The sequence below is a fragment of the Medicago sativa genome, chromosome 2 (genome assembly GCF_051527215.1).
Source record: "Medicago sativa cultivar Bolivia chromosome 2, Bolivia_mono, whole genome shotgun sequence".
Taxonomy (NCBI): domain Eukaryota; kingdom Viridiplantae; phylum Streptophyta; class Magnoliopsida; order Fabales; family Fabaceae; genus Medicago; species Medicago sativa.
In genome coordinates, this window is record NC_140750.1 from 45,743,517 (window position 1) to 45,771,383 (window position 27,867).

Here is a 27,867-nt window from a genome sequence, read left to right on the forward strand (position 1 = left end):
AAGGGTCATTTCAAGACTTTCATTTTACCTTATTTAAAACAAAATAGGTTCACATATCATTTTTCAAATCAAGGGACAAGTTCAATCTTCTCATTTATCAAACTTGTAACCATTCTCTTTTTTGCAACAAGGATCATTCCAATACTTTCATTTTACCAAATACAAAAACAAATAGGTTCACATATCATGTTTCACATCAAGCGACATCAAGAGATAATTTCAAACTTCCCATTTATCAAACTTTGTAACCATATAGGCTAAAATCTCGTTTTTGTGACAAGGGTCATCCCAATACTTTATATTTACCGAGGGACAAGTTCAAACTTCCAATTGAACTTCCAATTTATCAAACATGTAACCATTTAAGCTAAAATCTGTTTTTCGCGGCAAACAGAAGACATAACTCAATAAAATAAAAAGAAAAAAACTCCAAAGTTATAAACTCAAAAGACAATCGATAAAAAAAATAAACAAAACATACGAAAGAGATTATACTTTGACGACAAAATTCAATATCTAAAAAAACTAAAACAAATGGTAAAAGATGAATAAAGAGAGATGTTGTGGTGATTAAAGAAATTAAATTTACAAGTGTTACAAGACTAACCTTGAGAGAACTGCATATTTAACGATTGATCCATTAATCAAGAAGCTTCGTATTTCTTCCCATTTAATCAAATATCACATTTTAGCGTCAACTGTCATCGAAACAAAATATTAACTTTCCTATTTATCAAATTTATATTAAACTAAAATCATTTTCGGTTTGAGGATCATTGAACCACATTTTCATACTTCCAGTTTAGCAAAATCCAAACAAACTCAGCTTAAAAATCATATTTCGCATCAAGGGACATCGAGGTACAAGTTCAACCTTCTCATTTATCATTTTCGTAACCATAAATGCTAAAACCTCATTTTTGCGACAAGAGTCATCGAGAAACAATATGATAGGAGAGAAAAAACATGTGTTCAATTTACCAAATTTAAAAACAAAATAGGTTCAAATATCATGTTTCGCATAAAGGGATATAGAGGGACAAGTTCAACCTTCATATTTATCAAACTTCTAACCATATAGGCAAAAATCTCGTTTTCGCGACAATGAACATTCCAATACTTTCATTTTACCGAATATGAAACCAAATAGGTTCACATATCATGTTTTGCATCAAGGGCCATCGAGGGTTCAACCTTCATATTTATCAAACTTGTAACGATATTAGCTAAAATTTCGTTTTCACAGCAAGGATCATCTCATTACTTTCTATTTACATAATTTAAAACCAAATAGGTTCAATATTATGTTACGCATCAAAGGACATCGAGGGACAAATTCATCCTTCATATTTATCAAACTTCTAACCATATAGGCTAAAATCTCATTTTTGTGACAAGGGTCATTCCAATACACTTTCATTTTATCGAATACAAAACCAAATAGTTTCATATATCATATTTTGTATCAAGGGACATCGAGGGACAAGTTCAACCTTTATCAAACTTCAAACCATATAGGCTAAAATCTCATTTTCGCCTCATGTTTCGCATCAAGGGACAAGTTCAAACTTCTCATTTATCAAACTTGTAGGCATATATACCAAAATCAAATTTTCGCGACATGGGTCATTCCAATACTTTTATATTACCGAATTTAAAATCAAATATGTCCAAATATCAAGTTTTAAATCAAGGGAAGTTGAGGGACAAGTTCAACCTTCATATTTATCAAAATTGTAACCATATAGTCTAAAATCTCGTTTTCGCAACAAGGGACATTCCAATACCTTCATTTTACCGAATACGAAACCAAATAGGTTCACATATCATGTTTCGCGTCAAGGGACATCGAGGGACATGGTCAAACTTAAAAATTGTCAAACCTTTAAGCATATAAGCTAAAATCTCGTTTTTGCAATAAGGGTCATGCCATTACTTTCTGTTACCAAATTTAAAACCAAATAGGTTCACATATTATGTTACGCATCAAAGGACATCGAGGGACAAATTCAACCTTCATATTTATCAAACTTTTAATCATATAGGCTACAATCTCATTTTCACGAGAAGGGTCATTTCAAGACTTTCATTTTACCTTATTTAAAACAAAATAGGTTCACATATCATTTTTCAAATCAAGGGACAAGTTCAATCTTCTCATTTATCAAACTTGTAACCATTCTCTTTTTTGCAACAAGGATCATTCCAATACTTTCATTTTACCAAATACAAAAACAAATAGGTTCACATATCATGTTTCACATCAAGCGACATCAAGAGATAATTTCAAACTTCCCATTTATCAAACTTTGTAACCATATAGGCTAAAATCTCGTTTTTGTGACAAGGGTCATCCCAATACTTTATATTTACCGAGGGACAAGTTCAAACTTCCAATTGAACTTCCAATTTATCAAACATGTAACCATTTAAGCTAAAATCTGTTTTTCGCGGCAAACAGAAGACATAACTCAATAAAATAAAAAGAAAAAAACTCCAAAGTTATAAACTCAAAAGACAATCGATAAAAAAAATAAACAAAACATACGAAAGAGATTATATTTTGACGACAAAATTCAATATCTAAAAAAACTAAAACAAATGGTAAAAGATGAATAAAGAGAGATGTTGTGGTGATTAAAGAAATTAAATTTACAAGTGTTACAAGACTAACCTTGAGAGAACTGCATATTTAACGATTGATCCATCAATCAAGAAGCTTCGTAATTCTTCGCACTTAATCAAATATCACATTATCGCGTCAACTGTCATCGAAACAAAATATTAACTTTCCTATTTATCAAATTTATATTAAACTAAAATCATTTTCGGTTTGAGGATCATTGAACCACATTTTCATACTTCCAGTTTTGCAAAATCCAAACAAACTCAGCTTAAAAATCATATTTCGCACCAAGGGACATCGAGGTACAAGTTCAACCTTCTCATTTATCATTTTCGTAACCATAAATGCTAAAACCTCATTTTTGCGACAACAGTCATCGATAAAAAATATGATAGGAGAGAAAAAGCATGTGTTCAATTTACCAAATTTAAAACAAAATAGGTTCAAATATCATGTTTCGCATAAAGGGATATAGAGGGACAAGATCAACCTTCATATTTATCAAACTTCTAACCATATAGGCTAAAATCTTGTTTTCGCGACAATGAACATTCCAATACTTTCATTTTACCGAATATGAAACCAAATAGGTTCACATATCATGTTTTGCATCAAGGGCCATCGAGGGTTCAACCTTCATATTTATCAAACTTGTAACGATATTAGCTAAAATTTCGTTTTCGCAGCAAGGATCATCTCATTACTTTCTATTTACATAATTTAAAACCAAATATGTTCAATATTATGTTACGCATCAAAGGACATCGAGGGACAAATTCAACCTTCATATTTATCAAACTTCTAACCATATAGGCTAAAATCTCATTTTTGTGACAAGGGTCATTCCAATACACTTTCATTTTACCGAATACAAAACCAAATAGTTTCATATATCATATTTTGCATCAAGGGACATCGAGGGACAAGTTCCACCTTTATCAAACTTCAAACCATATAGGCTAAAATCTCATTTTCGCCTCATGTTTCGCATCAACGGACAAGTTCAAACTTCTCATTTATCAAACTTGTAGGCATATATACCAAAACCAAATTTTCGCGACATGGGTCATTCCAATACTTTTATATTACCGAATTTAAAATCAAATATGTCCAAATATCAAGTTTTAAATCAAGGGAAGTTGAGGGACAAGTTCAACCTTCATATTTATCAAAATTGTAACCATATAGTCTAAAATCTCGTTTTCGCAACAAGGGACATTCCAATACCTTCATTTTACCGAATACGAAACCAAATAGGTTCACATATCATGTTTCGCGTCAAGGGACATCGAGGGACATGGTCAAACTTAAAAATTGTCAAACCTTTAAGCATATAAGCTAAAATCTCATTTTTGCAATAAGGGTCATGCCATTACTTTCTGTTACCAAATTTAAAACCAAATAGGTTCACATATTATGTTACGCATCAAAGGACATCGAGGGACATATTCAACCTTCATATTTATCAAACTTTTAATCATATAGGCTACAATCTCATTTTCACGACAAGGGTCATTTCAAGACTTTCATTTTACCTTATTTAAAACAAAATAGGTTCACATATCATTTTTCAAATCAAGGGACAAGTTCAATCTTCTCATTTATCAAACTTGTAACCATTCTCTTTTTTGCGACAAGGATCATTCCAATACTTTCATTTTACCAAATACAAAAACAAATAGATTCACATATCATGTTTCACATCAAGCGACATCAAGAGATAATTTCAAACTTCCCATTTATCAAACTTTGTAACCATATAGGCTAAAATCTCGTTTTTGTGACAAGTGTCATCCCAATACTTTATATTTACCGAGGGACAAGTTCAAACTTCCAATTGAACTTCCAATTTATCAAACATGTAACCATTTAAGCTAAAATCTGTTTTTCGCGGCAAACAGAAGACATAACTCAATAAAATAAAAAGAAAAAAACTCCAAAGTTATAAACTCAAAAGACAATCGATAAAAAAAATAAACAAAACATACGAAAGAGATTATATTTTGACGACAAAATTCAATATCTAAAAAAACTAAAACAAATGGTAAAAGATGAATAAAGAGAGATGTTGTGGTGATTAAAGAAATTAAATTTACAAGTGTTACAAGACTAACCTTGAGAGAACTGCATATTTAACGATTGATCCATCAATCAAGAAGCTTCGTATTTCTTCCCATTTAATCAAATATCACATATTAGCGTCAACTGTCATCGAAACAAAATATTAACTTTCCTATTTATCAAATTTTTATTAAACTAAAATCATTTTCGGTTTGAGGATCATTGAACCACATTTTCATACTTCCAGTTTTGCAAAATCCAAACAAACTCAGCTTAAAAATCATATTTCGCACCAAGGGACATCGAGATACAAGTTCAACCTTCTCATTTATCATTTTCGTAACCATAAATGCTAAAACCTCATTTTTGCGACAACAGTCATCGATAAAAAATATGATAGGAGAGAAAAAGCATGTGTTCAATTTACCAAATTTAAAACAAAATAGGTTCAAATATCATGTTTCGCATAAAGGGATATAGAGGGACAAGTTCAACCTTCATATTTATCAAACTTCTAACCATATAGGCTAAAATCTCGTTTTCGCGACAATGAACATTCCAATACTTTCATTTTACCGAATATGAAACCAAATAGGTTCACATATCATGTTTTGCATCAAGGGCCATCGAGGGTTCAACCTTCATATTTATCAAACTTGTAACGATATTAGCTAAAATTTCGTTTTCGCAGCAAGGATCATCTCATTACTTTCTATTTACATAATTTAAAACCAAATATGTTCAATATTATGTTACGCATCAAAGGACATCGAGGGACAAATTCAACCTTCATATTTATCAAACTTCTAACCATATAGGCTAAAATCTCATTTTTGTGACAAGGGTCATTCCAATACACTTTCATTTTACCGAATACAAAACCAAATAGTTTCATATATCATATTTTGCATCAAGGGACATCGAGGGACAAGTTCAACCTTTATCAAACTTCAAACCATATAGGCTAAAATCTCATTTTTGCCTCATGTTTCGCATCAAGGGACAAGTTCAAACTTCTCATTTATCAAACTTGTAGGCATATATACCAAAATCAAATTTTCGCGACATGGGTCATTCCAATACTTTTATATTACCGAATTTAAAATCAAATATGTCCAAATATCAAGTTTTAAATCAAGGGAAGTTGAGGGACAAGTTCAACCTTCATATTTATCAAAATTGTAACCATATAGTCTAAAATCTCGTTTTCGCAACAAGGGACATTCCAATACCTTCATTTTACCGAATACGAAACCAAATAGGTTCACATATCATGTTTCGCGTCAAGGGACATCGAGGGACATGGTCAAACTTAAAAATTGTCAAACCTTTAAGCATATAAGCTAAAATCTCGTTTTTGCAATAAGGGTCATGCCATTACTTTCTGTTACCAAATTTAAAACCAAATAGGTTCACATATTATGTTACGCATCAAAGGACATCGAGGGACAAATTCAACCTTCATATTTATCAAACTTTTTATCATATAGGCTACAATCTCATTTTCACGAGAAGGGTCATTTCAAGACTTTCATTTTACCTTATTTAAAACAAAATAGGTTCACATATCATTTTTCAAATCAAGGGACAAGTTCAATCTTCTCATTTATCAAACTTGTAACCATTCTCTTTTTTGCGACAAGGGTCATTCCAATACTTTCATTTTACCAAATACAAAAACAAATAGGTTCACATATCATGTTTCACATCAAGCGACATCAAGAGATAATTTCAAACTTCCCATTTATCAAACTTTGTAACCATATAGGCTAAAATCTCGTTTTTGTGACAAGGGTCATCCCAATACTTTATATTTACCGAGGGACAAGTTCAAACTTCCAATTGAACTTCCAATTTATCAAACATGTAACCATTTAAGCTAAAATCTGTTTTTCGCGGCAAACAGAAGACATAACTCAATAAAATAAAAAGAAAAAAACTCCAAAGTTATAAACTCAAAAGACAATCGATAAAAAAAATAAACAAAACATACGAAAGAGATTATATTTTGACAACAAAATTCAATATCTAAAAAAACTAAAACAAATGGTAAAAGATGAATCAAGAGAGATGTTGTGGTGATTAAAGAAATTAAATTTACAAGTGTTACAAGACTAACCTTGAGAGAACTGCATATTTAACGATTGATCCATCAATCAAGAAGCTTCGTATTTCTTCCCATTTAATCAAATATCACATATTAGCGTCAACTGTCATCGAAACAAAATATTAACTTTCCTATTTATCAAATTTATATTAAACTAAAATCATTTTCGGTTTGAGGATCATTGAACCACATTTTCATACTTCCAGTTTTGCAAAATCCAAACAAACTCAGCTTAAAAATCATATTTCGCACCAAGGGACATCGAGGTACAAGTTCAACCTTCTCATTTATCATTTTCGTAACCATAAATGCTAAAACCTCATTTTTGCGACAACAGTCATCGATAAAAAATATGATAGGAGAGAAAAAGCATGTGTTCAATTTACCAAATTTAAAACAAAATAGGTTCAAATATCATGTTTCGCATAAAGGGATATAGAGGGACAAGTTCAACCTTCATATTTATCAAACTTCTAACCATATAGGCTAAAATCTCGTTTTCGCGACAATGAACATTCCAATACTTTCATTTTACCGAATATGAAACCAAATAGGTTCACATATCATGTTTTGCATCAAGGGCCATCGAGGGTTCAACCTTCATATTTATCAAACTTGTAACGATATTAGCTAAAATTTCGTTTTCGCAGCAAGGATCATCTCATTACTTTCTATTTACATAATTTAAAACCAAATATGTTCAATATTATGTTACGCATCAAAGGACATCGAGGGACAAATTCAACCTTCATATTTATCAAACTTCTAACCATATAGGCTAAAATCTCATTTTTGTGACAAGGGTCATTCCAATACACTTTCATTTTACCGAATACAAAACCAAATAGTTTCATATATCATATTTTGCATCAAGGGACATCGAGGGACAAGTTCAACCTTTATCAAACTTCAAACCATATAGGCTAAAATCTCATTTTTGCCTCATGTTTCGCATCAAGGGACAAGTTCAAACTTCTCATTTATCAAACTTGTAGGCATATATACCAAAATCAAATTTTCGCGACATGGGTCATTCCAATACTTTTATATTACCGAATTTAAAATCAAATATGTCCAAATATCAAGTTTTAAATCAAGGGAAGTTGAGGGACAAGTTCAACCTTCATATTTATCAAAATTGTAACCATATAGTCTAAAATCTCGTTTTCGCAACAAGGGACATTCCAATACCTTCATTTTACCGAATACGAAACCAAATAGGTTCACATATCATGTTTCGCGTCAAGGGACATCGAGGGACATGGTCAAACTTAAAAATTGTCAAACCTTTAAGCATATAAGCTAAAATCTCGTTTTTGCAATAAGGGTCATGCCATTACTTTCTGTTACCAAATTTAAAACCAAATAGGTTCACATATTATGTTACGCATCAAAGGACATCGAGGGACAAATTCAACCTTCATATTTATCAAACTTTTAATCATATAGGCTACAATCTCATTTTCACGACAAGGGTCATTTCAAGACTTTCATTTTACCTTATTTAAAACAAAATAGGTTCACATATCATTTTTCAAATCAAGGGACAAGTTCAATCTTCTCATTTATCAAACTTGTAACCATTCTCGTTTTTGCGACAAGGATCATTCCAATACTTTCATTTTACCAAATACAAAAACAAATAGGTTCACATATCATGTTTCACATCAAGCGACATCAAGAGATAATTTCAAACTTCCCATTTATCAAACTTTGTAACCATATAGGCTAAAATCTCGTTTTTGTGACAAGGGTCATCCCAATACTTTATATTTACCGAGGGACAAGTTCAAACTTCCAATTGAACTTCCAATTTATCAAACATGTAACCATTTAAGCTAAAATCTGTTTTTCGCGGCAAACAGAAGACATAACTCAATAAAATAAAAAGAAAAAAACTCCAAAGTTATAAACTCAAAAGACAATCGATAAAAAAAATAAACAAAACATACGAAAGAGATTATATTTTGACAACAAAATTCAATATCTAAAAAAACTAAAACAAATGGTAAAAGATGAATAAAGAGAGATGTTGTGGTGATTAAAGAAATTAAATTTACAAGTGTTACAAGACTAACCTTGAGAGAACTGCATATTTAACGATTGATCCATCAATCAAGAAGCTTCGTATTTCTTCCCATTTAATCAAATATCACATATTAGCGTCAACTGTCATCGAAACAAAATATTAACTTTCCTATTTATCAAATTTATATTAAACTAAAATCATTTTCGGTTTGAGGATCATTGAACCACATTTTCATACTTCCAGTTTTGCAAAATCCAAACAAACTCAGCTTAAAAATCATATTTCGCACCAAGGGACATCGAGGTACAAGTTCAACCTTCTCATTTATCATTTTCGTAACCATAAATGCTAAAACCTCATTTTTGCGACAACAGTCATCGATAAAAAATATGATAGGAGAGAAAAAGCATGTGTTCAATTTACCAAATTTAAAACAAAATAGGTTCAAATATCATGTTTCGCATAAAGGGATATAGAGGGACAAGTTCAACCTTCATATTTATCAAACTTCTAACCATATAGGCTAAAATCTCGTTTTCGCGACAATGAACATTCCAATACTTTCATTTTACCGAATATGAAACCAAATAGGTTCACATATCATGTTTTGCATCAAGGGCCATCGAGGGTTCAACCTTCATATTTATCAAACTTGTAACGATATTAGCTAAAATTTCGTTTTCGCAGCAAAGATCATCTCATTACTTTCTATTTACATAATTTAAAACAAAATATGTTCAATATTATGTTACGCATCAAAGGACATCGAGGGACAAATTCAACCTTCATATTTATCAAACTTCTAACCATATACGCTAAAATCTCATTTTTGTGACAAGGGTCATTCCAATACACTTTCATTTTACCGAATACAAAACCAAATAGTTTCATATATCATATTTTGCATCAAGGGACATCGAGGGACAAGTTCAACCTTTATCAAACTTCAAACCATATAGGCTAAAATCTCATTTTCGCCTCATGTTTCGCATCAAGGGACAAGTTCAAACTTCTCATTTATCAAACTTGTAGGCATATATACCAAAATCAAATTTTCGCGACATGGGTCATTCCAATACTTTTATATTACCGAATTTAAAATCAAATATGTCCAAATATCAAGTTTTAAATCAAGGGAAGTTGAGGGACAAGTTCAACCTTCATATTTATCAAAATTGTAACCATATAGTCTAAAATCTCGTTTTCGCAACAAGGGACATTCCAATACCTTCATTTTACCGAATACGAAACCAAATAGGTTCACATATCATGTTTCGCGTCAAGGGACATCGAGGGACATGGTCAAACTTAAAAATTGTCAAACCTTTAAGCATATAAGCTAAAATCTCGTTTTTGCAATAAGGGTCATGCCATTACTTTCTGTTACCAAATTTAAAACCAAATAGGTTCACATATTATGTTACGCATCAAAGGACATCGAGGGACAAATTCAACCTTCATATTTATCAAACTTTTAATCATATAGGCTACAATCTCATTTTCACGACAAGGGTCATTTCAAGACTTTCATTTTACCTTATTTAAAACAAAATAGGTTCACATATCATTTTTCAAATCAAGGGACAAGTTCAATCTTCTCATTTATCAAACTTGTAACCATTCTCTTTTTTGCGACAAGGATCATTCCAATACTTTCATTTTACCAAATACAAAAACAAATAGGTTCACATATCATGTTTCACATCAAGCGACATCAAGAGATAATTTCAAACTTCCCATTTATCAAACTTTGTAACCATATAGGCTAAAATCTCGTTTTTGTGACAAGGGTCATCCCAATACTTTATATTTACCGAGGGACAAGTTCAAACTTCCAATTGAACTTCCAATTTATCAAACATGTAACCATTTAAGCTAAAATCTGTTTTTCGCGGCAAACAGAAGACATAACTCAATAAAATAAAAAGAAAAAAACTCCAAAGTTATAAACTCAAAAGACAATCGATAAAAAAAATAAACAAAACATACGAAAGAGATTATACTTTGACGACAAAATTCAATATCTAAAAAAACTAAAACAAATGGTAAAAGATGAATAAAGAGAGATGTTGTGGTGATTAAAGAAATTAAATTTACAAGTGTTACAAGACTAACCTTGAGAGAACTGCATATTTAACGATTGATCCATTAATCAAGAAGCTTCGTATTTCTTCCCATTTAATCAAATATCACATTTTAGCGTCAACTGTCATCGAAACAAAATATTAACTTTCCTATTTATCAAATTTATATTAAACTAAAATCATTTTCGGTTTGAGGATCATTGAACCACATTTTCATACTTCCAGTTTAGCAAAATCCAAACAAACTCAGATTAAAAATCATATTTCGCATCAAGGGACATCGAGGTACAAGTTCAACCTTCTCATTTATCATTTTCGTAACCATAAATGCTAAAACCTCATTTTTGCGACAAGAGTCATCGAGAAACAATATGATAGGAGAGAAAAACCATGTGTTCAATTTAACAAATTTAAAAACAAAATAGGTTCAAATATCATGTTTCGCATAAAGGGATATAGAGGGACAAGTTCAACCTTCATATTTATCAAACTTCTAACCATATAGGCTAAAATCTCGTTTTCGCGACAATGAACATTCCAATACTTTCATTTTACCGAATATGAAACCAAATAGGTTCACATATCATGTTTTGCATCAAGGGCCATCGAGGGTTCAACCTTCATATTTATCAAACTTGTAACGATATTAGCTAAAATTTCGTTTTCGCAGCAAGGATCATCTCATTACTTTCTATTTACATAATTTAAAACCAAATAGGTTCAATATTATGTTACGCATCAAAGGACATCGAGGGACAAATTCATCCTTCATATTTATCAAACTTCTAACCATATAGGCTAAAATCTCATTTTTGTGACAAGGGTCATTCCAATACACTTTCATTTTACCGAATACAAAACCAAATAGTTTCATATATCATATTTTGCATCAAGGGACGTCGAGGGACAAGTTCAACCTTTATCAAACTTCAAACCATATAGGCTAAAATCTCATTTTCGCCTCATGTTTCGCATCAAGGGACAAGTTCAAACTTCTCATTTATCAAACTTGTAGACATATATACCAAAATCAAATTTTCGCGACATGGGTCATTCCAATACTTTTATATTACCGAATTTAAAATCAAATATGTCCAAATATCAAGTTTTAAATCAAGGGAAGTTGAGGGACAAGTTCAACCTTCATATTTATCAAAATTGTAACCATATAGTCTAAAATCTCGTTTTCGCAACAAGGGACATTCCAATACCTTCATTTTACCGAATACGAAACCAAATAGGTTCACATATCATGTTTCGCGTCAAGGGACATCGAGGGACATGGTCAAACTTAAAAATTGTCAAACCTTTAAGCATATAAGCTAAAATCTCGTTTTTGCAATAAGGGTCATGCCATTACTTTCTGTTACCAAATTTAAAACCAAATAGGTTCATATATTATGTTACGCATCAAAGGACATCGAGGGACAAATTCAACCTTCATATTTATCAAACTTTTAATCATATAGGCTACAATCTCATTTTCACGACAAGGGTCATTTCAAGACTTTCATTTTACCTTATTTAAAACAAAATAGGTTCACATATCATTTTTCAAATCAAGGGACAAGTTCAATCTTCTCATTTATCAAACTTGTAACCATTCTCTTTTTTGCGACAAGGATCATTCCAATACTTTCATTTTACCAAATACAAAAACAAATAGGTTCACATATCATGTTTCACATCAAGCGACATCAAGAGATAATTTCAAACTTCCCATTTATCAAACTTTGTAACCATATAGGCTAAAATCTCGTTTTTGTGACAAGGGTCATCCCAATACTTTATATTTACCGAGGGACAAGTTCAAACTTCCAATTGAACTTCCAATTTATCAAACATGTAACCATTTAAGCTAAAATCTGTTTTTCGCGGCAAACAGAAGACATAACTCAATAAAATAAAAAGAAAAAAACTCCAAAGTTATAAACTCAAAAGACAATCGATAAAAAAAATAAACAAAACATACGAAAGAGATTATATTTTGACGACAAAATTCAATATCTAAAAAAACTAAAACAAATGGTAAAAGATGAATAAAGAGAGATGTTGTGGTGATTAAAGAAATTAAATTTACAAGTGTTACAATACTAACCTTGAGAGAACTGCATATTTAACGATTGATCCATCAATCAAGAAGCTTCGTATTTCTTCCCATTTAATCAAATATCACATATTAGCGTCAACTGTCATCGAAACAAAATATTAACTTTCCTATTTATCAAATTTATATTAAACTAAAATCATTTTCGGTTTGAGGATCATTGAACCACATTTTCATACTTCCAGTTTTGCAAAATCCAAACAAACTCAGCTTAAAAATCATGTTTCGCACCAAGGGACATCGAGGTACAAGTTCAACCTTCTCATTTATCATTTTCGTAACCATAAATGCTAAAACCTCATTTTTGCGACAACAGTCATCGATAAAAAATATGATAGGAGAGAAAAAGCATGTGTTCAATTTACCAAATTTAAAACAAAATAGGTTCAAATATCATGTTTCGCATAAAGGGATATAGAGGGACAAGTTCAACCTTCATATTTATCAAACTTCTAACCATATAGGCTAAAATCTCGTTTTCGCGACAATGAACATTCCAATACTTTCATTTTACCGAATATGAAACCAAATAGGTTCACATATCATGTTTTGCATCAAGGGCCATCGAGGGTTCAACCTTCATATTTATCAAACTTGTAACGATATTAGCTAAAATTTCGTTTTCGCAGCAAGGATCATCTCATTACTTTCTATTTACATAATTTAAAACCAAATATGTTCAATATTATGTTATGCATCAAAGGACATCGAGGGACAAATTCAACCTTCATATTTATCAAACTTCTAACCATATACGCTAAAATCTCATTTTTGTGACAAGGGTCATTCCAATACACTTTCATTTTACCGAATACAAAACCAAATAGTTTCATATATCATATTTTGCATCAAGGGACATCGAGGGACAAGTTCAACCTTTATCAAACTTCAAACCATATAGGCTAAAATCTCATTTTCGCCTCATGTTTCGCATCAAGGGACAAGTTCAAACTTCTCATTTATCAAACTTGTAGGCATATATACCAAAATCAAATTTTCGCGACATGGGTCATTCCAATACTTTTATATTACCGAATTTAAAATCAAATATGTCCAAATATCAAGTTTTAAATCAAGGGAAGTTGAGGGACAAGTTCAACCTTCATATTTATCAAAATTGTAACCATATAGTCTAAAATCTCGTTTTCGCAACAAGGGACATTCCAATACCTTCATTTTACCGAATACGAAACCAAATAGGTTCACATATCATGTTTCGCGTCAAGGGACATCGAGGGACATGGTCAAACTTAAAAATTGTCAAACCTTTAAGCATATAAGCTAAAATCTCGTTTTTGCAATAAGGGTCATGCCATTACTTTCTGTTACCAAATTTAAAACCAAATAGGTTCACATATTATGTTACGCATCAAAGGACATCGAGGGACAAATTCAACCTTCATATTTATCAAACTTTTAATCATATAGGCTACAATCTCATTTTCACGAGAAGGGTCATTTCAAGACTTTCATTTTACCTTATTTAAAACAAAATAGGTTCACATATCATTTTTCAAATCAAGGGACAAGTTCAATCTTCTCATTTATCAAACTTGTAACCATTCTCTTTTTTGCGACAAGGATCATTCCAATACTTTCATTTTACCAAATACAAAAACAAATAGGTTCACATATCATGTTTCACATCAAGCGACATCAAGAGATAATTTCAAACTTCCCATTTATCAAACTTTGTAACCATATAGGCTAAAATCTCGTTTTTGTGACAAGTGTCATCCCAATACTTTATATTTACCGAGGGACAAGTTCAAACTTCCAATTGAACTTCCAATTTATCAAACATGTAACCATTTAAGCTAAAATCTGTTTTTCGCGGCAAACAGAAGACATAACTCAATAAAATAAAAGGAAAAAAACTCCAAAGTTATAAACTCAAAAGACAATCGATAAAAAAAATAAACAAAACATACGAAAGAGATTATATTTTGACGACAAAATTCAATATCTAAAAAAACTAAAACAAATGGTAAAAGATGAATAAAGAGAGATGTTGTGGTGATTAAAGAAATTAAATTTACAAGTGTTACAAGACTGACCTTGAGAGAACTGCATATTTAACGATTGATCCATCAATCAAGAAGCTTCGTATTTCTTCCCATTTAATCAAATATCACATATTAGCGTCAACTGTCATCGAAACAAAATATTAACTTTCCTATTTATCAAATTTATATTAAACTAAAATCATTTTCGGTTTGAGGATCATTGAACCACATTTTCATACTTCCAGTTTTGCAAAATCCAAACAAACTCAGCTTAAAAATCATATTTCGCACCAAGGGACATCGAGATACAAGTTCAACCTTCTCATTTATCATTTTCGTAACCATAAATGCTAAAACCTCATTTTTGCGACAACAGTCATCGATAAAAAATATGATAGGAGAGAAAAAGCATGTGTTCAATTTACCAAATTTAAAACAAAATAGGTTCAAATATCATGTTTCGCATAAAGGGATATAGAGGGACAAGTTCAACCTTCATATTTATCAAACTTCTAACCATATAGGCTAAAATCTCGTTTTCGCGACAATGAACATTCCAATACTTTCATTTTACCGAATATGAAACCAAATAGGTTCACATATCATGTTTTGCATCAAGGGCCATCGAGGGTTCAACCTTCATATTTATCAAACTTGTAACGATATTAGCTAAAATTTCGTTTTCGCAGCAAGGATCATCTCATTACTTTCTATTTACATAATTTAAAACCAAATATGTTCAATATTATGTTACGCATCAAAGGACATCGAGGGACAAATTCAACCTTCAAATTTATCAAACTTCTAACCATATAGGCTAAAATCTCATTTTTGTGACAAGGGTCATTCCAATACACTTTCATTTTACCGAATACAAAACCAAATAGTTTCATATATCATATTTTGCATCAAGGGACATCGAGGGACAAGTTCAACCTTTATCAAACTTCAAACCATATAGGCTAAAATCTCATTTTTGCCTCATGTTTCGCATCAAGGGACAAGTTCAAACTTCTCATTTATCAAACTTGTAGGCATATATACCAAAATCAAGTTTTCGCGACATGGGTCATTCCAATACTTTTATATTACCGAATTTAAAATCAAATATGTCCAAATATCAAGTTTTAAATCAAGGGAAGTTGAGGGACAAGTTCAACCTTCATATTTATCAAAATTGTAACCATATAGTCTAAAATCTCGTTTTCGCAACAAGGGACATTCCAATACCTTCATTTTACCGAATACGAAACCAAATAGGTTCACATATCATGTTTCGCGTCAAGGGACATCGAGGGACATGGTCAAACTTAAAAATTGTCAAACCTTTAAGCATATAAGCTAAAATCTCGTTTTTGCAATAAGGGTCATGCCATTACTTTCTGTTACCAAATTTAAAACCAAATAGGTTCACATATTATGTTACGCATCAAAGGACATCGAGGGACAAATTCAACCTTCATATTTATCAAACTTTTAATCATATAGGCTACAATCTCATTTTCACGACAAGGGTCATTTCAAGACTTTCATTTTACCTTATTTAAAACAAAATAGGTTCACATATCATTTTTCAAATCAAGGGACAAGTTCAATCTTCTCATTTATCAAACTTGTAATCATTCTCTTTTTTGCGACAAGGATCATTCCAATACTTTCATTTTACCAAATACAAAAACAAATAGGTTCACATATCATGTTTCACATCAAGCGACATCAAGAGATAATTTCAAACTTCCCATTTATCAAACTTTGTAACCATATAGGCTAAAATCTCGTTTTTGTGACAAGGGTCATCCCAATACTTTATATTTACCGAGGGACAAGTTCAAACTTCCAATTGAACTTCCAATTTATCAAACATGTAACCATTTAAGCTAAAATCTGTTTTTCGCGGCAAACAGAAGACATAACTCAATAAAATAAAAAGAAAAAAACTCCAAAGTTATAAACTCAAAAGACAATCGATAAAAAAAATAAACAAAACATACGAAAGAGATTATATTTTGACAACAAAATTCAATATCTTAAAAAACTAAAACAAATGGTAAAAGATGAATAAAGAGAGATGTTGTGGTGATTAAAGAAACTAAATTTACAAGTGTTACAAGACTAACCTTGAGAGAACTGCATATTTAACGATTGATCCATCAATCAAGAAGCTTCGTATTTCTTCCCATTTAATCAAATATCACATATTAGCGTCAACTGTCATCGAAACAAAATATTAACTTTCCTATTTATCAAATTTATATTAAACTAAAATCATTTTCGGTTTGAGGATCATTGAACCACATTTTCATACTTCCAGTTTTGCAAAATCCAAACAAACTCAGCTTAAAAATCATATTTCGCACCAAGGGACATCGAGGTACAAGTTCAACCTTCTCATTTATCATTTTCGTAACCATAAATGCTAAAACCTCATTTTTGCGACAACAGTCATCGATAAAAAATATGATAGGAGAGAAAAAGCATGTGTTCAATTTACCAAATTTAAAACAAAATAGGTTCAAATATCATGTTTCGCATAAAGGGATATAGAGGGACAAGTTCAACCTTCATATTTATCAAACTTCTAACCATATAGGCTAAAATCTCGTTTTCGCGACAATGAACATTCCAATACTTTCATTTTACCGAATATGAAACCAAATAGGATCACATATCATGTTTTGCATCAAGGGCCATCGAGGGTTCAACCTTCATATTTATCAAACTTGTAACGATATTAGCTAAAATTTCGTTTTCGCAGCAAGGATCATCTCATTACTTTCTATTTACATAATTTAAAACCAAATATGTTCAATATTATGTTACGCATCAAAGGACATCGAGCGACAAATTCAACCTTCATATTTATCAAACTTCTAACCATATACGCTAAAATCTCATTTTTGTGACAAGGGTCATTCCAATACACTTTCATTTTACCGAATACAAAACCAAATAGTTTCATATATCATATTTTGCATCAAGGGACATCGAGGGACAAGTTCAACCTTTATCAAACTTCAAACCATATAGGCTAAAATCTCATTTTCGCCTCATGTTTCGCATCAAGGGACAAGTTCAAACTTCTCATTTATCAAACTTGTAGGCATATATACCAAAATCAAATTTTCGCGACATGGGTCATTCCAATACTTTTATATTACCGAATTTAAAATCAAATATGTCCAAATATCAAGTTTTAAATCAAGGGAAGTTGAGGGACAAGTTCAACCTTCATATTTATCAAAATTGTAACCATATAGTCTAAAATCTCGTTTTCGCAACAAGGGACATTCCAATACCTTCATTTTACCGAATACGAAACCAAATAGGTTCACATATCATGTTTCGCGTCAAGGGACATCGAGGGACATGGTCAAACTTAAAAATTGTCAAACCTTTAAGCATATAAGCTAAAATCTCGTTTTTGCAATAAGGGTCATGCCATTACTTTCTGTTACCAAATTTAAAACCAAATAGGTTCACATATTATGTTACGCATCAAAGGACATCGAGGGACAAATTCAACCTTCATATTTATCAAACTTTTAATCATATAGGCTACAATCTCATTTTCACGACAAGGGTCATTTCAAGACTTTCATTTTACCTTATTTAAAACAAAATAGGTTCTGTAACACCCATACCAGACGTATCTAGAAAGTCTGGCACGTGCGTTAATATTAGTACTGGATACATTAAAATATACAACATAAAATTTTTCCCGAATGAATAATATTTACATCAAGTTACGTTCGTATAAATAATAATACAACACAACTCATCCACACATAAAATACATCCTTGATGTCCATAACGTCCTGAAGCTTTACGAACGAACCCTTGAAGTAATATCCATCCGGCTCCGAACATGCATAAACATCCTGCTTATCTGAAACAAATAGGGATTGGGATGAGACATAATGTCTCAGTGAGTTCCCCTAATACCTAGGCTATAGGTGACCTTAAGGGGAAACCTACGGTCACCACGTGTCTACATTACAACCTGACGGTTGATTATACGTGTGTGGGGACTTGCATGCTTAGACGGTAGTGCATACTAGAGCCGTCATAATCATATCTTAACTTGTTATAGGTTTATCATCTATACATGTCATGGCGGTTGAGGGAACCTAAACCGCATTGCCAAGTGTACGCTTTACGTACAAGGCCTAAACATAAATAAAGTAGCATATCATGACATGATTCTAAACCGGACGATTAGGGAACCTAAGATCGTCACTGGTATCATATTCTTTACGTGTCCTATACATATCTTGCTCTCGTCTAATAGCATTTCATGCTCTTGTCCTTGTTCTTAAACATAATCATACATGGCTCGATCTTGAGCATAAACATAACATAGTCATAATAAACATAATCGTGTCTAAGTTCATTCATGGGTTAGCGTTGAACAAACAGTTATTATCTTGATTCATTTTACGGATAGTCCCGAGTGGAGTAACCCCGAGATCAATCCCATACATGACCGATGTACGTACATCGGACTCCCTCGGTGTCGTGCGGGTCCCTTGCGGCTTAAACCGTTCCCCTTAGGTCGAGAACCTCCCGTATCCCCCTGGCGTGGATAACAAGAGACACGAGCACCTACGTCTTGTTTACTCAGTGACATGCGGGTCCCTTACGGCTTGAATCGTTCTCATAATGAGAACCCCTTGTATCCCCCTGATGTGGATATCAAGAGACATGTCACCTACACATATTAAGTCATGGTCTTGTCGTGCATATAAGTTAAACATGTACATACTTGATTGTTTACCTCGGAACCTTAATCGAACCGATTAGTGGTAAACTCTTACTTATTCATATTCATACCTAATCATGGTGGAGAGACTAACTAGTCAATCCACGGCTTACGTACTTGCTAAATCATTCTAACTCATGTGCGAAGAGATTACACTTCGCGTCTTATCATTCTATGGATTCTTGCTATCTTTCTAGTTCTCGACTAGCTAAGCCGAGGCTCTACATACATGCCCTTCCTTCGTTCATTACTACCCCATCATATGTAAACTCTCTTGTGCCATTCTTGTTGTACATGCTAAGATTGCCATGATTAATGATGCAAGGATCAATTGACGAGATGTGCAATTTTCAAAAGTTACTAAAGACCGAAAATGCCAAAACCCGAGTCTTAAGCCATTTAGAAAATTCTATGACTTTATAAAGCCAAGTTTGTTCCAGTAGAAAAGCAAGTGAAAACAGCAAAAGAACACGTCGAAACGATCGCTACGGACCCCCACACGACTGCCCCCAAGCACCCGAACGCAGAACAACGCGAACGTTGTCCTGTCTGGGGCGCCTGGCGCCAGGAGTAGGGCGCCTAGCGCTAGCTCCCTGTGTGTGGGCGCCTAGCGCCCTTGTACAGGCGCAGCGCTGCGATTGTTGCGTTTTCGGTGTTTTCGGCTACGAGTTTTCGCCATTTTCGACCCAAAACTTGTCCAATTCGACCCTGTAATGCATCAAACTCATACAACAACATGTATAGACTTATTTAAACATATATCATGGCAATTTTAACATATAAACAACTAGGATTGGCTTGGGGTACTAAAGTTTCATAAAAATTAAACTTAACATAAATCATTATTCTTCACAAGATTAAACAACCCCAAAGGTGGGTAATCTATCTATGGAACTCACCTAGTAAATTTCTTGTAACATCCTCTAGTCCCAAGCTTCAACAACCAAAACCCTAGCTCATAATCAACTTGCTTTTCTTGATTAAACCATCCAAACTTGCCATTCTTTGCCATAAAAGAACCATAACATGTTCAAGATCAAGCTTCAAACTTCATCTTCACTCAACACCAACAAACCCTTATTTCTTTGAATCCATTTCTTGAGAGGAGAGGTAGATAAATCAAACATAATACAAGCTTCTCTTAGCTCAAAGATCATGAGGAACCATAACTTAGAAGCTTGCCAAGGAAGGGAGAAAATTTGGAAAGGTTTGGTGGAGGGATGGGAGATGGAGGCGTGAGAGGGAAGAGAGGAGGAGGAGAAGATATTTTCTCAACCTAAGAGAGAGAAGAGAATAAGAATTATGAAATAATTCTTGCCCCAAAATCAAATAAATATCTTCTGGCGTGCAATTACCTTTTTACCCTTGCCTCAACGTGCTAGAACAACGACTCTGGTACTTTCCCGTGTTATGCTGACATGTTATAAAATATTTTCCATTAACTAACTTTTCCATGAATTTAAGTCCTCTGATATATTTAACAGGTGAAATTTCCTTTAGCAGACGAGCGGGATGTTACACTCTACCCCCCTTAAAGAAATTTCGTCCTCGAAATTTAGAGATCGACTACCAATCATCTTGACAAAACTTACTATCTTTGGTCCGAGCCATACATTTCGATTCATACATACTCAAAGGATTCATCGTATCGTGTCCTCATCTTGTTTCTTAACCCTCAGGTTACTGAACTTAGCCTTCTTGATCTTAATATCATTCAATCTTAGAGTTTTCTTAGTATATCATGACTTGGAAGTTACCTTGCTACACATAAACTTATTGTCTCAGACTCGTAACTTACCCACTTAACATAAACCATTCATAAAGGCATCTTATCATAAACATGAACACTCAGGATTTGCCTTTTTAACTGGAATCCTATCGGATACCAGGTTTGCCCTGCAGTGCTTACTTGCAGCATAAAACATTTTTCATACACATACATAGTTAAAACACGACTTTCCTTATTATACCTTGAGACATGTGCCTCTTTCTGACATTACTTTTCTTGACGATTCTACGAATATCTTATCTCTTTTCAGAGTCTTAAGAAATCTTTCGATCTCATTACCATTCTTACTACACCCAAACCCATAGATGACTCATATAACTTGTCAGGGAGAGGTGAAATTAAATGCATCGATACATACGTCATTCATCAACCCATCTTATAGCTTGCATGCTCTTAAAACTTCCGTCTTAGACCTCTTGCACTGAATTCTCTTAACATATAATTGTACGCCTCCTGAGAATTTTCGAAAAACTTTGTTGTTTACTTCAACACATATTACTCTCCATAATCATCGCATACTTTCAAATGTTGCTTCTTGTTAAATAATAACGATACTCGTTCTAACATATTACTTTGAAAAGTTTTCTAAACATGAGTATTTGGATCTTTGGAACGAATAGAGACATAATCTTTTAAAAGAATTTTGTGAAAAATTGTCATGTTTAAATAATTTCGTTTCCAAGTCCCTCAATACCCATTTTAAATTTAAGAGTTCTTAAATCATAGTTCGAAATCTTCATAGCAAGTATCGTGATCGTTTAACAAGTCTGACATAAGAGAGTATGCACTTAATCGTGCATATCTCATGATTTATATCTTCATCCAGAATGAAATTCTTGATCTTTAAAGTAACTTCTTTCTTATTCTTTCTTGACTTACATACATATCTTGGAGACTTACATAATTGCATAACATAAATAATATAGGATCCTTGACCCTCATAACATTATCTCTTTTCCTCGTTCTAAGAACAATAAACTTGAACCTTCAACACATCATATCCGGTTACGATCACATATTGTTACCTTATCCTGCATAACACTTCTTCTTTTAATACCGGCTTCACAATTGATAGCTCAATTATTACTCTAAGTCACAAAAAGGAACCTCTCGACTCTTTCATGTATTTCTCTTGTCATAGCACATAATTTTACATGCATCTTTTTTATTATAGCACATATTCTTCATTTGTTGTGTATCTAGCCTTTCTTATCATACTGAGATCAAGACACATCCACATATCTTTAACCTTTTCATAACTGATTCTATAAGTCTCCTTTCTTACTTAACATTTCGAGAACTTCTCGCTTGTCCCATAATGCTCTAACGAAGGCTCTTACTATCTCATTCCATGTTCCATGATTACTGTTAACACTATGCCAATTAACTTTCGTTGCACCACTCTGATTCCCACCAGTTGGCCTTAACCAATACTATAATCCATTAAGACAACTGAAACTTCACATATGAGCATCATCTTCTTAAACTCTTCCTCAAAACATTTCATGTGGCGAACCTTGCCATGAACATGCACCTCACAATACCTTGCAAGATTGGATCTTGCGATAGATTTGTCGAATTACCATATTAATTTACTTGGGAATAGATCTTACTTTCTCACTAGTTGAGTTCACCTCATAACATACACTTGTCATACATAAACTTGTTTCTGAGAAATCTTGAATTCCCATAGTAGACTTATCATAAATTCATACATATTTTTCCTGATCATACTTCATTGTATTCTTGTATTCTCGTATACTATGTTTTGCGTAATCAACGGATGCTTGCTCGTTAATTTCTTTCTTTAAGAAAACATTATAATACAACACACGGGTCATTGGCGTTGACAATTTCTCTTTATATAAAAACGTAATAAATTCGGCCCCAGTCGTTGCTCTAAAATCACGGAATAAGTTGACAACACAACTGTGTCATCTAACTTTAGTTCCCGTGAGTTTAGCCCACTCTACGTGAGTCGTAACAACCGGTACCTACAAAATTCCATTTTAAAATCTATAAACATCAACTCCAATCACCCATATGTGTCTACCTTTCTAAAATCTTGTAAACTTTTGAATTCAACATTTAACGGGCTTTAGCAATTCAATTAAGCAAAACATAGATCCGGGGGTACTCATGACTTCATAAAACCTGAAAATCTTGTGACATTCGTATAATTCTCTACCACTTTACTTTCCATCTCATGCCTTTGCATCCACTTAATCCGTTCCATAAATCGAAACCTTAAAACTCTTGACCCAGGCTCTTTGCCAGCTCTTACCACGTTAACTACTAATGTTACCTTGAACCGGATTGATTCCGTTAATAGTTGTCCATGCATTTTCTTCCTTAAAAATCATAGGGTGTATGATGTGCATTCGATACTTGATGTTATAGAGAGTGCATGTTACATAAAAGATTGTGAAAACAACCCCCAATAGCTACTAAGGCCCTAGAGACGAAATGACAGTTTTTGGAAAAACTGAAAATTTTCGCTCCAGTTTCGCTATTAGCGGAACCCTCTGGAGTAATTTCGCTATTAGCGAAATTTTCTCTATTGGCGTAATTTTCTAAAAATTAATTTTCCAGAAAACATACTTTGCATAGAAAATCTCATTTTCTCAAGTAATCTAGTGCACATCATTCATTCCAAACATCTTAAAACAATTTTATAACCTTTGCATGGCAAGCATTAACATCAATCGATTCAATTCACGGCACCTTAGAAACTAATGTCTTATTCATCATATTACTTGACATAAAAATTACACATAAGACTTCAACTTCATCCAACATACATGTACTTAACTTCATTCACTACGAACGGCTTAACTTATTTCTCTGCTAATTCATTCACTGTTAGAATCTTATTCCCGCTGAACATACAAATCTTTATCTTCCGTCCTCATATCTCAATCCCTGAGATCTTATTAACTCCATCAACACATATCGACTTATCCTTAACTTGTAGTCTTGTACTTACGTTCCAGAATATATATATATCCGACTTCTTCACTTACGGATACTTGAAGTATTACTAACATCATAGTCAAATTTGTCGGAACGTTCTTTCTTAACATATCTTACATTCCCGGAGGATTCACACTTCTACTTGATTAGTTCACCGGCCACCTTTTGGCACGATCAAACTTCTTCATCACATACTTCGTTCTTCCTGGGTCCTATTCAGCTCTCAGGCATCTGCTCTAATCATCGAATGTTAAATTGAGTTGATCAGGCTCAACTAACAACAACAATTAGAACTTTTACCCGGAACCCAATGGTCCCACTACCTTAGTTGTAATTTAATGACCCAAGGCACGGTCTGAATCGACCTGCTCTGATACCAATTGTAACACCCATACCAGACGTATCTAGAAAGTCTGGCACGTGCGTTAATATTAGTACTGGATACATTAAAATATACAACATAAAATTTTTCCCGAATGAATAATATTTACATCAAGTTACGTTCGTATAAATAATAATACAACACAACTCATCCACACATAAAATACATCCTTGATGTCCATAACGTCCTGAAGCTTTACGAACGAACCCTTGAAGTAATATCCATCCGGCTCCGAACATGCATAAACATCCTGCTTATCTGAAACAAATAGGGATTGGGATGAGACATAATGTCTCAGTGAGTTCCCCTAATACCTAGGCTATAGGTGACCTTAAGGGGAAACCTACGGTCACCACGTGTCTACATTACAACCTGACGGTTGATTATACGTGTGTGGGGACTTGCATGCTTAGACGGTAGTGCATACTAGAGCCGTCATAATCATATCTTAACTTGTTATAGGTTTATCATCTATACATGTCATGGCGGTTGAGGGAACCTAAACCGCATTGCCAAGTGTACGCTTTACGTACAAGGCCTAAACATAAATAAAGTAGCATATCATGACATGATTCTAAACCGGACGATTAGGGAACCTAAGATCGTCACTGGTATCATATTCTTTACGTGTCCTATACATATCTTGCTCTCGTCTAATAGCATTTCATGCTCTTGTCCTTGTTCTTAAACATAATCATACATGGCTCGATCTTGAGCATAAACATAACATAGTCATAATAAACATAATCGTGTCTAAGTTCATTCATGGGTTAGCGTTGAACAAACAGTTATTATCTTGATTCATTTTACGGATAGTCCCGAGTGGAGTAACCCCGAGATCAATCCCATACATGACCGATGTACGTACATCGGACTCCCTCGGTGTCGTGCGGGTCCCTTGCGGCTTAAACCGTTCCCCTTAGGTCGAGAACCTCCCGTATCCCCCTGGCGTGGATAACAAGAGACACGAGCACCTACGTCTTGTTTACTCAGTGACATGCGGGTCCCTTACGGCTTGAATCGTTCTCATAATGAGAACCCCTTGTATCCCCCTGATGTGGATATCAAGAGACATGTCACCTACACATATTAAGTCATGGTCTTGTCGTGCATATAAGTTAAACATGTACATACTTGATTGTTTACCTCGGAACCTTAATCGAACCGATTAGTGGTAAACTCTTACTTATTCATATTCATACCTAATCATGGTGGAGAGACTAACTAGTCAATCCACGGCTTACGTACTTGCTAAATCATTCTAACTCATGTGCGAAGAGATTACACTTCGCGTCTTATCATTCTATGGATTCTTGCTATCTTTCTAGTTCTCGACTAGCTAAGCCGAGGCTCTACATACATGCCCTTCCTTCGTTCATTACTACCCCATCATATGTAAACTCTCTTGTGCCATTCTTGTTGTACATGCTAAGATTGCCATGATTAATGATGCAAGGATCAATTGACGAGATGTGCAATTTTCAAAAGTTACTAAAGACCGAAAATGCCAAAACCCGAGTCTTAAGCCATTTAGAAAATTCTATGACTTTATAAAGCCAAGTTTGTTCCAGTAGAAAAGCAAGTGAAAACAGCAAAAGAACACGTCGAAACGATCGCTACGGACCCCCACACGACTGCCCCCAAGCACCCGAACGCAGAACAACGCGAACGTTGTCCTGTCTGGGGCGCCTGGCGCCAGGAGTAGGGCGCCTAGCGCTAGCTCCCTGTGTGTGGGCGCCTAGCGCCCTTGTACAGGCGCAGCGCTGCGATTGTTGCGTTTTCGGTGTTTTCGGCTACGAGTTTTCGCCATTTTCGACCCAAAACTTGTCCAATTCGACCCTGTAATGCATCAAACTCATACAACAACATGTATAGACTTATTTAAACATATATCATGGCAATTTTAACATATAAACAACTAGGATTGGCTTGGGGTACTAAAGTTTCATAAAAATTAAACTTAACATAAATCATTATTCTTCACAAGATTAAACAACCCCAAAGGTGGGTAATCTATCTATGGAACTCACCTAGTAAATTTCTTGTAACATCCTCTAGTCCCAAGCTTCAACAACCAAAACCCTAGCTCATAATCAACTTGCTTTTCTTGATTAAACCATCCAAACTTGCCATTCTTTGCCATAAAAGAACCATAACATGTTCAAGATCAAGCTTCAAACTTCATCTTCACTCAACACCAACAAACCCTTATTTCTTTGAATCCATTTCTTGAGAGGAGAGGTAGATAAATCAAACATAATACAAGCTTCTCTTAGCTCAAAGATCATGAGGAACCATAACTTAGAAGCTTGCCAAGGAAGGGAGAAAATTTGGAAAGGTTTGGTGGAGGGATGGGAGATGGAGGCGTGAGAGGGAAGAGAGGAGGAGGAGAAGATATTTTCTCAACCTAAGAGAGAGAAGAGAATAAGAATTATGAAATAATTCTTGCCCCAAAATCAAATAAATATCTTCTGGCGTGCAATTACCTTTTTACCCTTGCCTCAACGTGCTAGAACAACGACTCTGGTACTTTCCCGTGTTATGCTGACATGTTATAAAATATTTTCCATTAACTAACTTTTCCATGAATTTAAGTCCTCTGATATATTTAACAGGTGAAATTTCCTTTAGCAGACGAGCGGGATGTTACAGGTTCACATATCATTTTTCAAATCAAGGGACAAGTTCAATCTTCTCATTTATCAAACTTGTAACCATTCTCTTTTTTGCGACAAGGATCATTCCAATACTTTCATTTTACCAAATACAAAAACAAATAGGTTCACATATCATGTTTCACATCAAGCGACATCAAGAGATAATTTCAAACTTCCCATTTATCAAACTTTGTAACCATATAGGCTAAAATCTCGTTTTTGTGACAAGGGTCATCCCAATACTTTATATTTACCGAGGGACAAGTTCAAACTTCCAATTGAACTTC

General features: G+C 33.6%; 2 long non-coding RNA genes across 7 annotated transcripts in view; both read right to left on the reverse strand.

Annotated features, from left to right (window-relative positions):
* Positions 1-2,674: 2,674 nt before the first annotated feature.
* LOC146946887 (uncharacterized) overlaps positions 2,675-27,867 on the reverse strand; it is a 40,956-nt gene continuing 15,763 nt past the window's right edge. For 3 of the 6 annotated variants that reach the window (XR_015026848.1, XR_015026852.1, XR_015026849.1), the window contains 7 exons: positions 17,138-17,228; positions 15,072-15,162; positions 13,006-13,096; positions 8,873-8,963; positions 6,807-6,897; positions 4,741-4,831; positions 2,677-2,765 (listed from right to left, as the gene is read on the reverse strand). This is a non-coding gene — a long non-coding RNA (uncharacterized LOC146946887). Of the gene's footprint in view, positions 2,766-4,740; positions 4,832-6,806; positions 6,898-8,872; positions 8,964-13,005; positions 13,097-15,071; positions 15,163-17,137; positions 17,229-27,867 lie in introns of all 6 variants that reach the window. The other 3 variants (XR_015026851.1, XR_015026847.1, XR_015026850.1) reach the window with 3 other exon arrangements.
* LOC146946888 (uncharacterized) lies at positions 18,688-27,576 on the reverse strand. Its single transcript, XR_015026853.1, has 3 exons — positions 26,954-27,576; positions 20,679-25,181; positions 18,688-18,906 (listed from the first exon to the last, which is right to left on the reverse strand). It is a non-coding gene; the product is annotated as an uncharacterized LOC146946888 (long non-coding RNA).